Below are 12,333 nucleotides of genomic sequence, written 5' to 3'. Positions count from 1 at the left end.
GGAAAAATGGCATTAGGGAAAAGCTGAGGAAATTTCAGCTAAATATGGACTTTAGTTAATAATAATATATCAAAGTAGATTCATTAATTATAATAAATATACCCTACTAACGTAGGATGTTAATAATAGTAAAAACTGAGTGTGTGTACATGGGAACTCTCTGAAATATCTTTGCAATAATTCTGTAATTCTAAAACTGTTCTGAAATTTTTTAATTTGTTAAAAACATAAGTCAGAAACATTTTTGGGAAAATAAAACATCTGTTAGTTTTATCTTTTATTCACCGTTTGTGTAAAGTCTTACCACACTGCTGTCAGGAGAAGCAGTCATGAGCTCAATGGAGGACAAAAAAGATGTAAGAGGAGCAGGGATTCCAAAGCCAAATCATCAAGGACAGTTGAGGACTGCTGGTGACAGTATATAATGTCAATGAGCTCTGGTTCTAAAATTACCCAGTACCCCAACAAATGGTCCAGGAACTTTGCTTCTTATTCATCAGGGGAATAATTATATCTGTGGGAGGGAACTGGGAAAGGAGAAATCAAGCTTGCAAAGTTCAAATTTCTTTTAATGGGGCCCTGGGGGCCCCAGGGGTGGGGGAAAAGAGACCAATTGGTAATTAAGATGCTTTTTTGCCTATGCTTATTTCCTGTGTATATCACTTTTTACGATAGTCTCCAAGGATGACCACCATTAATTTCTTCCTCCCCTTGAATCCTGGTTGGGCTTTAATGATCCACTTCACTAATAGGAGAAGGAACTGACTTTCTCGAACTTCTGAGACTGGGTCATAAGAAGCTATGGCTTCTTCCTGGGCCTCGGGATGCTTGTTCATACTTCCTCTTGGGAATCTCCTTGGAAACTAGCCACCTCACTGTGAAGAGAGCAGCCACATGGAGAGACCACATCCAGGTACCCTGATTGGCAAGCCCAGCTGAGCTTTTAGCTCCACCCAGCCAGCACTAACTGCCAGCCATTCCTGATGTCCAGCCCAGTTAAACCATCATCTGATTCCAGTGCCACCCACCATCTGACTATAACCTTATGAAGGACCCCAAGCAATAATAGCCCAGAATAAGTGCCATCAACCCACAGAATTGTAGGGAGAAATAATAAATTGTTGTTTTAAGCCACTAAGGTTTGGTGTGGCTTGTTAAACTGCAATAGATAACTGGAATTCTCCCTTAAAAAGCACCTATCAGTATTTTTCCCTTCCTGAATTCCTTGTTGGACATGCTATTTCCTCTGGGACTAGGACACTTTGACTTCCCTTGTTCAGTTCCTCTGGAAGCTGAAGATGAGCAGATGGTGGTTTTGAGTATCATCACTCTCTGTGTGAAAAGCAGGAACACAAAAAGAGACCAAAGCTTGAGGTAGTCCCATCTCTCACCCTGAGGGTTGAGCCGTGTGGCTGACAGGTTCTTGGTGCTCCGGCCGGGTGTCAGGCCTGAGCCTCTGAGGTGGGAGAGCTGAGTTCAGGATACTGGACCACCAGAGACCTCCCAGCCACATGTAATATCAGTTGGCAAGAGCTCTCCCAGAGATGTCCGTCTCAATGCTAAGACCCAGTTCCACAAAACGACCAGCAAGTTCCAGTGCTGGACACCCCATGCCAAGCAACTACCAAAACAGGAACACAACCCCACCCATTAGCAGAGAGGATACCTAAAATCACAAAAAGTTCACCGACACACCAAAACACACCACTGGACACAGTCCTGCCCACCAGAAAGACAAGATCCAGCTTCATCCACCAGAACACAGGCATCAGTCTCCTCCACCAGGAGGCCTACACAACCCACTGAACCAACCTTACCCACTGGGGGCAGATACCAAAAGCTTTGGGAACTACAAACCTGCAGCCTGTGAAAAGGAGACCCCAAACACAGTAAGTTAAGCAAAATGAGAAGACAGAAAAACACACAGCAGATGAAGGAGCAAGGCAAAACTCCACCAGGCCAAACAAATGAAGAGGAAATAGGTAGTCTATCTAAAAAAGAATTCAGAGTAATGATAGTAAAGATGATCCAAAATCTTGGAAAAAGAATGGAGAAAATACAAGAAACATTTAACAAGGACCTAGAAGAACTAAAGAGTAACAAACAATGATGAACAATACAATAAATGAAATTAAAAATTCTCTAGAAGGAATCAATAGCAGAATAACTGAGGCAGAAGAACGGATAAGTGACATGGAATATAAAATAGTGGAAATAACTACCACAGAGCAGAATAAAGAAAAAAGAATGAAAAGAATTGACGACAGACACAGAGACCTCTGAGACAACATTAAATGCAACAACATTCAAATTACAGGGGTCCCAGAAAAAGAAGAGAAAAAGAAAGGGACTGAGAATATATTTGAAGAGATTATAGTTGAAAACTTCCCTAATATGGGAAAGGAAATAGTCAAGTCCAGGAAACACAGAGAGTCCCATACAGGATAAATCCAAGGAGAAACATACCAAGACACATATTAATCAAACTATGAAAAATTAAATACAAAGAAAAAACATTAAAAGCAGCAAGGAAAAAGCAACAAATAACATACAAGGGAATCCCCATAAGGTTAACAGCTGATCTTTCAGCAGAAACTCTGCAAGTCAAAAGAGAGGGGCAGGACATATTTAAAGTAATGAAAGGTAAAAACCTAGAACCAAGATTACTCTACCCAGCAAGGATCATATTCAGATTCAGCGGAGAAATTAAAACCTTTACAGACAAACAAAAGTTAAGAGAATTCAGCACCACCAAATCAGCTTTACCAAATGCTAAAAGAAATTCTCTAGGCAGGAAACACAAGAGAAGGAAAAGACCTACAGTAACAAACCCAAAATAATTAAGAAAATGGTAAAAGAAACATACATGTTGATAATTACCTTAAATATAAATGGGTTAAATGCTCCAACCAAAAATTGTAGACTGGCTGAATGGATACAAAAACAAGACCTGTATATATGCTGTCTACAAGAGACCCACTTCAGACCTAGGGACACATACAGACTGAAAGTGAGGAGATGGAAAAAGATATTCCATGCAAATGGAAATCAAAAGAAAGCTAGAGTAGCAAGTCTCATATCAGACAAAATAGACTTTAAAATAAAGACTGTTACAAGAGACAAAGAAGGACACTACATAATGATCAAGGGATCAATCCAAGAAGAAGATATAACCATTGTAAATATTTATGCACCCAACATAGGAGCACCTCAATACATAAGGCAAATACTAACAGCCATAAAAGGGGAGATCGACAGTAACATAATCATAGTAGGGGACTTTAACATCCCACTTTCACCAATGGAGAGATCAGCCAAATGAAAATAAATAAGGAAACACAAGCTTTAAATGACACATTAGACCCAATGGACTTAATTGATATTTATAGGACATTCCATCCAAAAACAACAGAATACACTTTCTTCTCAAGTTCTCATGGAACATTCTCCAGGATAGATCATATCTTGGGTCACAAATCAAGCCTTGGTAAATTTAAGAAAACTGAAATTGTATCACGTATCTTTGCCGACCACAACGCCATGACACTAGATATCAACTACAGGAAAAAAACTGTAAAAAATACAAACAAATGGGGGCTAAACAATATACAACTAAATAACCAAGGGATCACTGAAGAAATCAAAGAGGAAATCAAAAAATATCTAGAAGCAAATGACAATGAACACACAATGACCCAAAACCTATGGGATGCAGCAAAATTAGTTCTAAGGCAGAAGTTTACAGCAATACAATCCTACCTCAAGAAACAAGAAACATCTCAAATAAACAACCTAACATTACACCTAAAGCAATTAGAGAAAGAAGATCAAAAAACCCGCAAAGTTAGCAGAAGGAAAGAAATAATAAAGATCAGATCAGAAATAAATGAAAAAGAAATGAAGGAAACAGTAGCAAAGATCAATAAAACTAAAAGCTAGTTCTTTTAGAAGATAAAAAAAATTGATAAACCATTAGCCAGACTCATCAAAAACAAAAGGGAGAAAACTCAAATCAACAGAATTAGAAATGAAAATGGAGAAGTAACAACAGACACTGCAGAAATACAAAGGATCATGAGAGATTAGTACAAGCAACCATATGCCAATAAAATGGACAGCCTGGAAGAAATGGACAAATTCTTAGAAAAGTGTGACATCCCAAGACTGAACCAGGAAGAAATAGAAAATACAAACAGACAAATCACAGCACTGAAATTGAAGCTGTGATTAAAAATCTTCCAACAGACAAAAGCCCAGGACCAGATGGTTTCACAGGTGAATTCTATCAAACATTTAGAGAAGAGCTAAAATCTACCCTTCTTAAACTTTTCCAAAATATAGCAGAGAGGAACACTCCGAAGCTCCTTCTCCAAGGCCACCATCACCCTGATACCAAATCCAGAAAAATATGTCACAAAGAAAGAGAACTACAGGCCAATATCACTGATGAACATAGATGTGAAAATCCTCAGCAAAGAGAATCCAACAGCACATTAAAAGGATCATACACAATGATAAAGTGGGGTTGATCCCAGGAATGCATGGATTCTTCAATTTACACAAATGAATCAGTGTGATACACCATATTAACAAATTGAAGAATAAACACCATATATAATCTCAAAAGATGTAGAAAAAGCTCTCAACAAAATTCAACACCCATTTATGATAAAAACCCTGAAGAAAGTAGGCATAGAGAGAACTTACCTCAGCATAATAAAGGCCATATATGACAAACCCACAGCAAACATTATTCTCAACAGTGAAAAACTGAAAACATTTCCACTAAGATCAGGAACAAGACAAGGTTGCCCACTCTCACCACTATTATTCAACATAGTTTTGGAAGTTTTAGCCACAGCAATCAGAGAAGAAAAAGAAATAAAAGGAATCCAGATTGGAAAAGAAGAAGTAAAACTGTCATTGTTTGCAGATGACATGATACTATACATACAGCATCCTAAAGATGCTACCAGAAAACTACTAGAGCTAATCAATGAATTTGGTAAAGTAGCAGGATATAAAATTAACACACAGAAATCTCTTAAATTCCTATACACTAATGAAGAAATATCTGAAAGAGAAATTAAGGAAATACTCCCATTTACCATGCAACAAAAAGAATAAAATACCTAGGAATAAACCTACCTAAGGAGACCAAAGATCTGTATTCAGAAAACTATAAGACACTGGTGAAAGAAATTAAATATGGTACAAACAGATGGAGAGACATACCATAATCTTGGACTGGAAGAATCAACATTGTGAAAATGACTCTACTACCCAAAGCAATCTACAGATTCAATGCAATCCCTATCAAACTACCACTGGCATTTTTCACAGAACTAGAACAAAAAATTTCACAATTTGTATGGAAACACAAAAGACCCCAAATAGCCAAAGCAATCTTGAGAATGAAAAATGGAGCTGGAGGAATCAGGCTCCCAGACTTCAGACTATACTACAAAGCTACAGTAATCCAGACAGTATGGTACTGGCACAAAAACAGAAAGATAGATCAATGGAACAGGATAGAAAGCCCAGAGATAAACCCACGCACATATGGTCACCTTATCTTTGATAAAGGTGGCAGGAATGTACAGTGGAGAAAGGACAGCCTCTTCAATAAGTGGTGCTGGGAAAACTGGACAGGTACATGTAAAAGTATGAGATTAGATCACTCCCTAACACCATACACAAAAATAAGCTCAAAATGGATTAAAGACCTAAATGTAAGGCCAGAAACTATCAAACTCTTAGAGGAAAACATAGGCAGAACACTCTATGACATAAATCACAGCAAGATCCTTCTTGACCCATCTCCTAGAGTAATGGAGATAAAAACAAAAATAAACAAATGGGACCTAATGAAACTTCAAAGCTTTTGCACAGCAAAGGAAACCATAAACAAGACCAAAAGACAACCCTCAGAATGGGAGAAAATATTTGCAAATGAATCAACTGACAAAGGATTAATTTCCAAAATTTACAAGCAACTCATGCAGCTCAATAACAAAAAAACAAGCAACCCCATCCAAAAATGGGCAGAAGACCTAAATAGACATTTCTCCAAAGAAGATATACAGACTGCCAACAAACACATGAAAGAATGCTCAACATCATTAATCATTAGAGAAATGCAAATCAAAACTACAATGAGATATCATCTCACACCAGTCAGAATGGCCATCATCTAAAAATCTAGAAACAATAAATGCTGTAGAGGGTGTGGAGAAAAGGGAACGCTCTTGCACTGCTGGTGGGAATGTGAATTGGTACAGCCACTATGGAGAACAGTATGGAGGTTCCTTAAAAAACTACAAGTAGAACTACCATATAACCCAGCAATCCCACTGCTGGGCATATACCCTGAGAGAACCATAATTCAAAAAGAGTCATGTAGCAAAATGTTCATTGCAGCTCTATTTACAATAGCCTGGAGATGGAAACAACCTAAGTGTCCATCATCGGATGAATGGATAAAGAAGATGTGGCACATTTATACAATGGAATATTAGCCATAAAAAGAAACGAAATTGAGTTATTTGTAATGAGGTGGATAGACCTAGAGTCTGTCATACAGAGTGAAGTAAGTCAGAAAGAGAAAGACAAATACTGTATGCTAACCCATATATATGGAATTTAAAAAAAAATGTCATGAACAACCTAGGGGTAAGACAGGAATAAAGACACAGACCTGCTAGAGAATGGACTTGAGGATATGGGGAGGGGGAAGGGTGAGCTGTGACAAAATGAGAGAGAGGCATGGACATATATACACTACCAAATGTAAGGTAGATTGCTAGTGGGAAGCAGCCGCATAGCACAGCGAGATCAGCTCGGTGCTTTGTGACCGCCTGGAGGGCTGGGATAGGGAGGGTGGGAGGGAGGGAGACGCAAGAGGGAAGAGATATGGAAACATATGTATAACGGATTCACTTTGTTATAAAGCAGAAACTAACACACCATTGTAAAGCAATTATACCCCAATAGAGATGTTAAAAAAAGAAGAAAAAAAAAGATGTGGCACATATACACAATGGAATATTACTCAGCCCTAAAAAGAAACGAAATTGAGTTATTTGTAGTGAGGTGGATGGACCTAGAGTCTGTCATACAGAGTGAAGTAAGTCAGAAAAAGAAAAACAAATACTGTATGCTAACTGATATATATGGAATCTAAAAAAACAATGGTTCTGAAGAACCTAGGGGCAGGACAGGAATAAAGACACAGACATAGAGAATGGACTTGAGGACATGGGAGGGGGAAGAGTAAGCTGGGATGAAGTGAGAGAGTGGCATGGACATACATACACTACCATATGTAAAATAGATAGCTAGTGGGAAGCAGCTGCATGGCACAGGGAGTTCAGCTCAGTGCTTTGTGACCACCTAGAGGGGTGGGATATGGAGGGTGGGAGGGAGATATAAGAAGGAAAGGATATGGGGATATATGTATATATATAGCTGATTCACTTTGTTATATAGCAGAAACAGAACATTGTAAAGCAATTATACTCCAATAAAGATGTTTAAAAAAAAAAAAGCAACCCATCTCCTGGACTTCCCTGGTGGTGCAGTGGATAGGCATCCGCCTGCCAATGCACGGGAGACGGGTTCGATCTCTGGTCTGGGAGCATCCTATATGCGCTTGAGCAACTAAGCCCATGCACCACAACTACTGAGCCTGAGCTCTAGAGCCCACATGCCACAGCTACTGAGCCCACGTGCCACAACTACTGAGCCCACGTGCCACAACTACTGAAGCCTGCACGCCTAGAGTCTGTCCTCTGCAACAAAACAAGACACTGCCAGGAAAAGCCCATGCACCGCAACGAAGAGTAGCCCCCATTTGCCACAACTAGAGGAAGCCCGCACGCAGCATCAAAGACCCAACACAGCCAAAAATAAATAAAATTAAATCTTAAAAAAAAAGAAAGCTGGGCTTCCCTGGTGGCGCAGTGGTTGAGAGTCCTCCTGCCGATGCGGGGGACACGGGTTCGTGCCCCGGTCCGGGAAGATCCCACATGCCGCGGAGCGGCTGGGCCAGTGGGCCATGGCCACTGAGCCTGTGCGTCCGGAGCCTGTGCTCCGCAACGGGAGAGGCCACAACAGTGAGAAGCCCGCGTACCGCAAAAAAGAAAAAGAAAAAAAAAAAAAGAAACCACCTATCTAGATATTTCCCAAGATTTGACCAATAGGTGACTGAGGTCTCTGAAAGCCGATCTGCATGGATCCTGTAATATCTGGTACAATTGGAAATCAATAACACTTTGATAAATATAGACTATATTGAGAGTATTTAGCTTTGAGTATTTAATGATAAGCAGGACAGGTGTGTAGATTGAAGAAAGATTTTACCTTAAAGAAATATTATATTTTCCCCAGTTTTAATACTTCTTTCACCCCCTAGAATTATTGAACTATATGTAAGAGCCAGGGGATTTTTCTTTTCTTAAAGATTTAAGTTTTTGCTCTTTTTTGGGTCACTTTTAGGTTATAACGTTTTTGTGTGTGTGTGAAAAAGAAGGAAAGTAAGAGCAGAAAAGGAAAGAAGGAAGGAAAGGAGCAACATTTTGTTGTTGGAGTTGATCATCTTTTATACCTTATCCTTTTATATCTTTGCATTTTTACCCCCCCTCCAAAAAATAAAATAAAATAAAAAGTATCAATTCTTTATCATATATCCCATGCTCTGTCCTGAGTGTTGTATACATATTAACTAATATAATACCAAAGACAACTCTGTGAGTTTGGTACTGTTATCATCTTTATTTTACAGTTGAAGAAACTGAGGCACAGAGAGTTTAAGAAATTTGTCCAGGCTTGGCTCCTAAGCCTTAAATGGCATTTCAAACCTGGGCCATCTGGTTCCAAAAGCCATGTTTTTAATTCACTCAACATCTTCAAATTTTAATAAAGTGAATGTATTGTTTATTTATTTAATTCAAATGCATTGGATTATCATTAACTGCTCAAAGTAGCTACATTTGCAAACTCTTTAATAACAAGACCTGCCTTCCTCGTGTGCATGAGTGTGAAAAATGATAGACACATAATTCCCTTTGTAATTCTCACCTTTTATAGACAAAAGTGTTGGAAGGAATAAAAACAAGAATAAACAAGCAAACCACAAGAAAAGAAACAAGGAAAACGTGTTATAGGGTCAGATAGACCTGAGTCTGAGTGCTCGCTCTGGCTTTTGGGTGAGTTATGACTCTGGTAGTTTCCTCGTGTGTGAGCGGGGCTCCCCTGCCCTTCCCCACAGGTCCTGGGAAGTCAGTGCGTTTCTGAACTGTGAGGGCCTGTCTCAAATGGGGGCTACTCTCCTGGGGGTTTGGAGTCAGACAGACTGGGGTTTGAAACCCGTGCCGGCAGACTCCTCAGTCTGTAACTTGGGGCCAGTGGGTGTGAGAACTAGATGAGCTACGTTTGTCACGTCAGAGCTGTGGTAATGACGATGCTGGTGTGGGTCCTCCTCCACCTCCTCTACCTGCTCCATTCACTCCCCACCCCCCTCAGGGAGAAGCTGGCATGCTTGTGTCCCCTCATTTTATTTTTATTATGGAATAATTCGAATAGAATAAATTCGCCATTTTTAGTGCACATTTCTGCGAATTTTGATAGATGCACGCAGTTGCATGACCACAAGGACAAGACATAGAACATTTCTATCACCCACCCCCCCGCCCCCTGCCCAAATTCTCACCTACTCCTTTAAGTCAGCTCCTATCCCAACCCCCAGGCCACCACTGGTTTGTTTTCTGTCTCCATCCTATTGTTTTTTCCAGGATGTTACATGAATGAAATTATATAGCAGGCAGTATTTTGAGTGTGGCTTCTTTCATGTAATAGAATGCATTTGAGATTCATCTTCAATAGAGTTTTATTTACTAAAAGTATACTTTTTTCCCCTCTGTTCCTTCATGTTGATGTTGATAGATAAGTTAATTAAGGGTGAGATCTCAAAAGTTCCTCTTACACTCAGAGATGATTCTATTCTTTGATTCATCGACATGTTAGCAAAAACCCCAAACCAAACTAAACCAAAACAAAACAACAAAACACTGGAATATTTGTGTCAACATATTTAGCATAGTATCCCCTGACAAGAAAAATCTTAATATCCCCTTTGTAATTTTCGCACAATAAAAATAAAAGGGAAAAAAAGAAAAAGACTCACTACTTTGACTTTTTTTTCAACTTACCCATTCATTTTACAGGAATGCTTTCTTTAGTGACTTGGTGACACAAATCTGCAGCATCTCATTTGGGCTTTGGAGACTATTTTCAGCTACTTATATCCTCTGCGTCTAGCATAATGTGATTTATATGTGCATGCTGATTCCATACATACTAGCTGGCAATGGACTGAGATGAAGCCTGCTGAGGAGAATCCGATGACAGTAGGAACCCAGGAAGATCAACGAGTTTAGGGAAAATGGATATTTTTTCATGGTTTTTTCCACTTTAACTCTTAGACACGCCAAATCTTGGCTTCCTAGCACTTACTGCCCATTCTTAAACAAGGAGTTGGAGAAAAAGGGGATATAATGGAATTGTTTTCTTTCTTTGAAATTGGAGTGGGGAATAGGAAGGGAAGGTCAAAGGTGATTGAAATGAAATGGATGTAGCAATTTGGGAGAATTGAAGCTATTAAGCTTTTTTACTGATTTACTGCAATGATTCTTCCAAACTACAATTCCAGACTTCAAAGGCATTATTATTTCTATATCTATGGTTGGCACTTTCACGCTCTGCTGCTCTGGAAATTGTTGCTTGTTTCCCAATCTGTTTTGATGAAAATGCAGTAGCCCAGCCCACAAGCCATTGAGCTAGATGTAGAGAACTCAGTGGTAAGCAAAACAGCCTGCTCTTGTCCTCATGAAATTTACAAGCTAGTGGGATTTTGTTAATATCTTATAAACTCATGATAACTTCCCAAGACCCTATGGGTGCCATGATATCAATGTACCACAAAAGCACCCTCCAAAATATGACACTCAATTTGACAGGAGGAGGAAAATATAGGAAGTGGTGTGTTTGGTTTCAAAAATGAAAGAAGAGGGACTCTAGAGATTTTGAAGGTTTAATATTGTTTCATTATTATTTTTGCAGTCTACATTTTCTTTTATTTTCAGCTTCATTGAGGTATAACTTATAAATAAAATTGTAAGATATTTGAAGTGTACAATGTGGTAATTTTTTGTTGTTTTTTAAAATTAATTTTTATTGGAGTACAGTTGCTTTACAATGTTGTGTTAGTTTCTACTGTACTGCAGAGTGAATCAGCTATACTTATACATATATCCCCTCTTTTTTGGATTTCCTTCTCATTTAGGTCACCACAGAGCACTGAGATTTCCCTGAGCTATACTGTAGGTTCTCATTATTTATTTTATATATAGTATTAATAATGTATATATGTCAATCCCAATCTCCCAATTCATCGCAACCCCCCCCTTCCTCCCTTGGTGTCCATACATTTGTTTTCTATGTCTGTGTCTCTATTCCTGCTTTGCCAATAAGATGATCTATACCATTTTTCTAGATTCCATATATATGTGTTAATTTATGATATTTGTTTTTCTCTTTCTGACTTCTTCACTCTGTATGACAGTCTCTAGGTCGATCCACATCTCTGCAAATGACCCAGTTTTGTTCCTTTTTATGGCTAAGTAATATTCCATTGTATATATGTACCACATCTTCTTTATCCATTCTTCTGTTGATGGACATTTAGGTTGCTTCCATGTCCTGACTATTGTAAATAGTGCTGCAGTGAACATTGGGGTGCATGTGTCGTCTTGAATTATGGTTTTCTTAGGGTATATGCACAGTAGTGGGATTGCTGGGTCATATGGTAGTTCTATTTTTAGTTCTTTAAGGAACCCCCATACTGTTCTCCATAGCGGCTGTATCAATTTACATTTCCACCAATGGTGCAAGAGGGTTCCCTTTTCTCCACACCCTCTTTAGCATTTGTTATTTATACACTTTTTTTTTATACACTTTTTAATGATGGCCACTCTGACCCATGTGAGGTGATACCTCATTGTAGTTTTGATTTGCATTTCTCTGATAATTAGTGATGTTGAGCATCTTTCCATGTGTTTGATGGCCATCTGTATGTCTTCTTTGGAGAAATGTCTGTTTAGATCTCCCATTTTTTTTTTGATTGGGTTGTGTGTGTTTTGGGTTTTTTAAATAAATTTGTTTATTTTATTTATTTATTTTTGACTGCTCTGGGTCTTCATTGCTGTGTGTGGGCTTTCTCTAGTTGCGGTGAGTGGAGGTTACTCTTTTTTTTTTTTTTTTTTTTTTTTTTTGTGG

Source organism: Lipotes vexillifer, unplaced genomic scaffold (genome assembly GCF_000442215.2).
Source record: "Lipotes vexillifer unplaced genomic scaffold, Lipotes_vexillifer_v1.1 scaffold612, whole genome shotgun sequence".
NCBI lineage: Eukaryota > Metazoa > Chordata > Mammalia > Artiodactyla > Lipotidae > Lipotes > Lipotes vexillifer.
Note: the sequence above shows the minus strand (reverse complement) of the source record.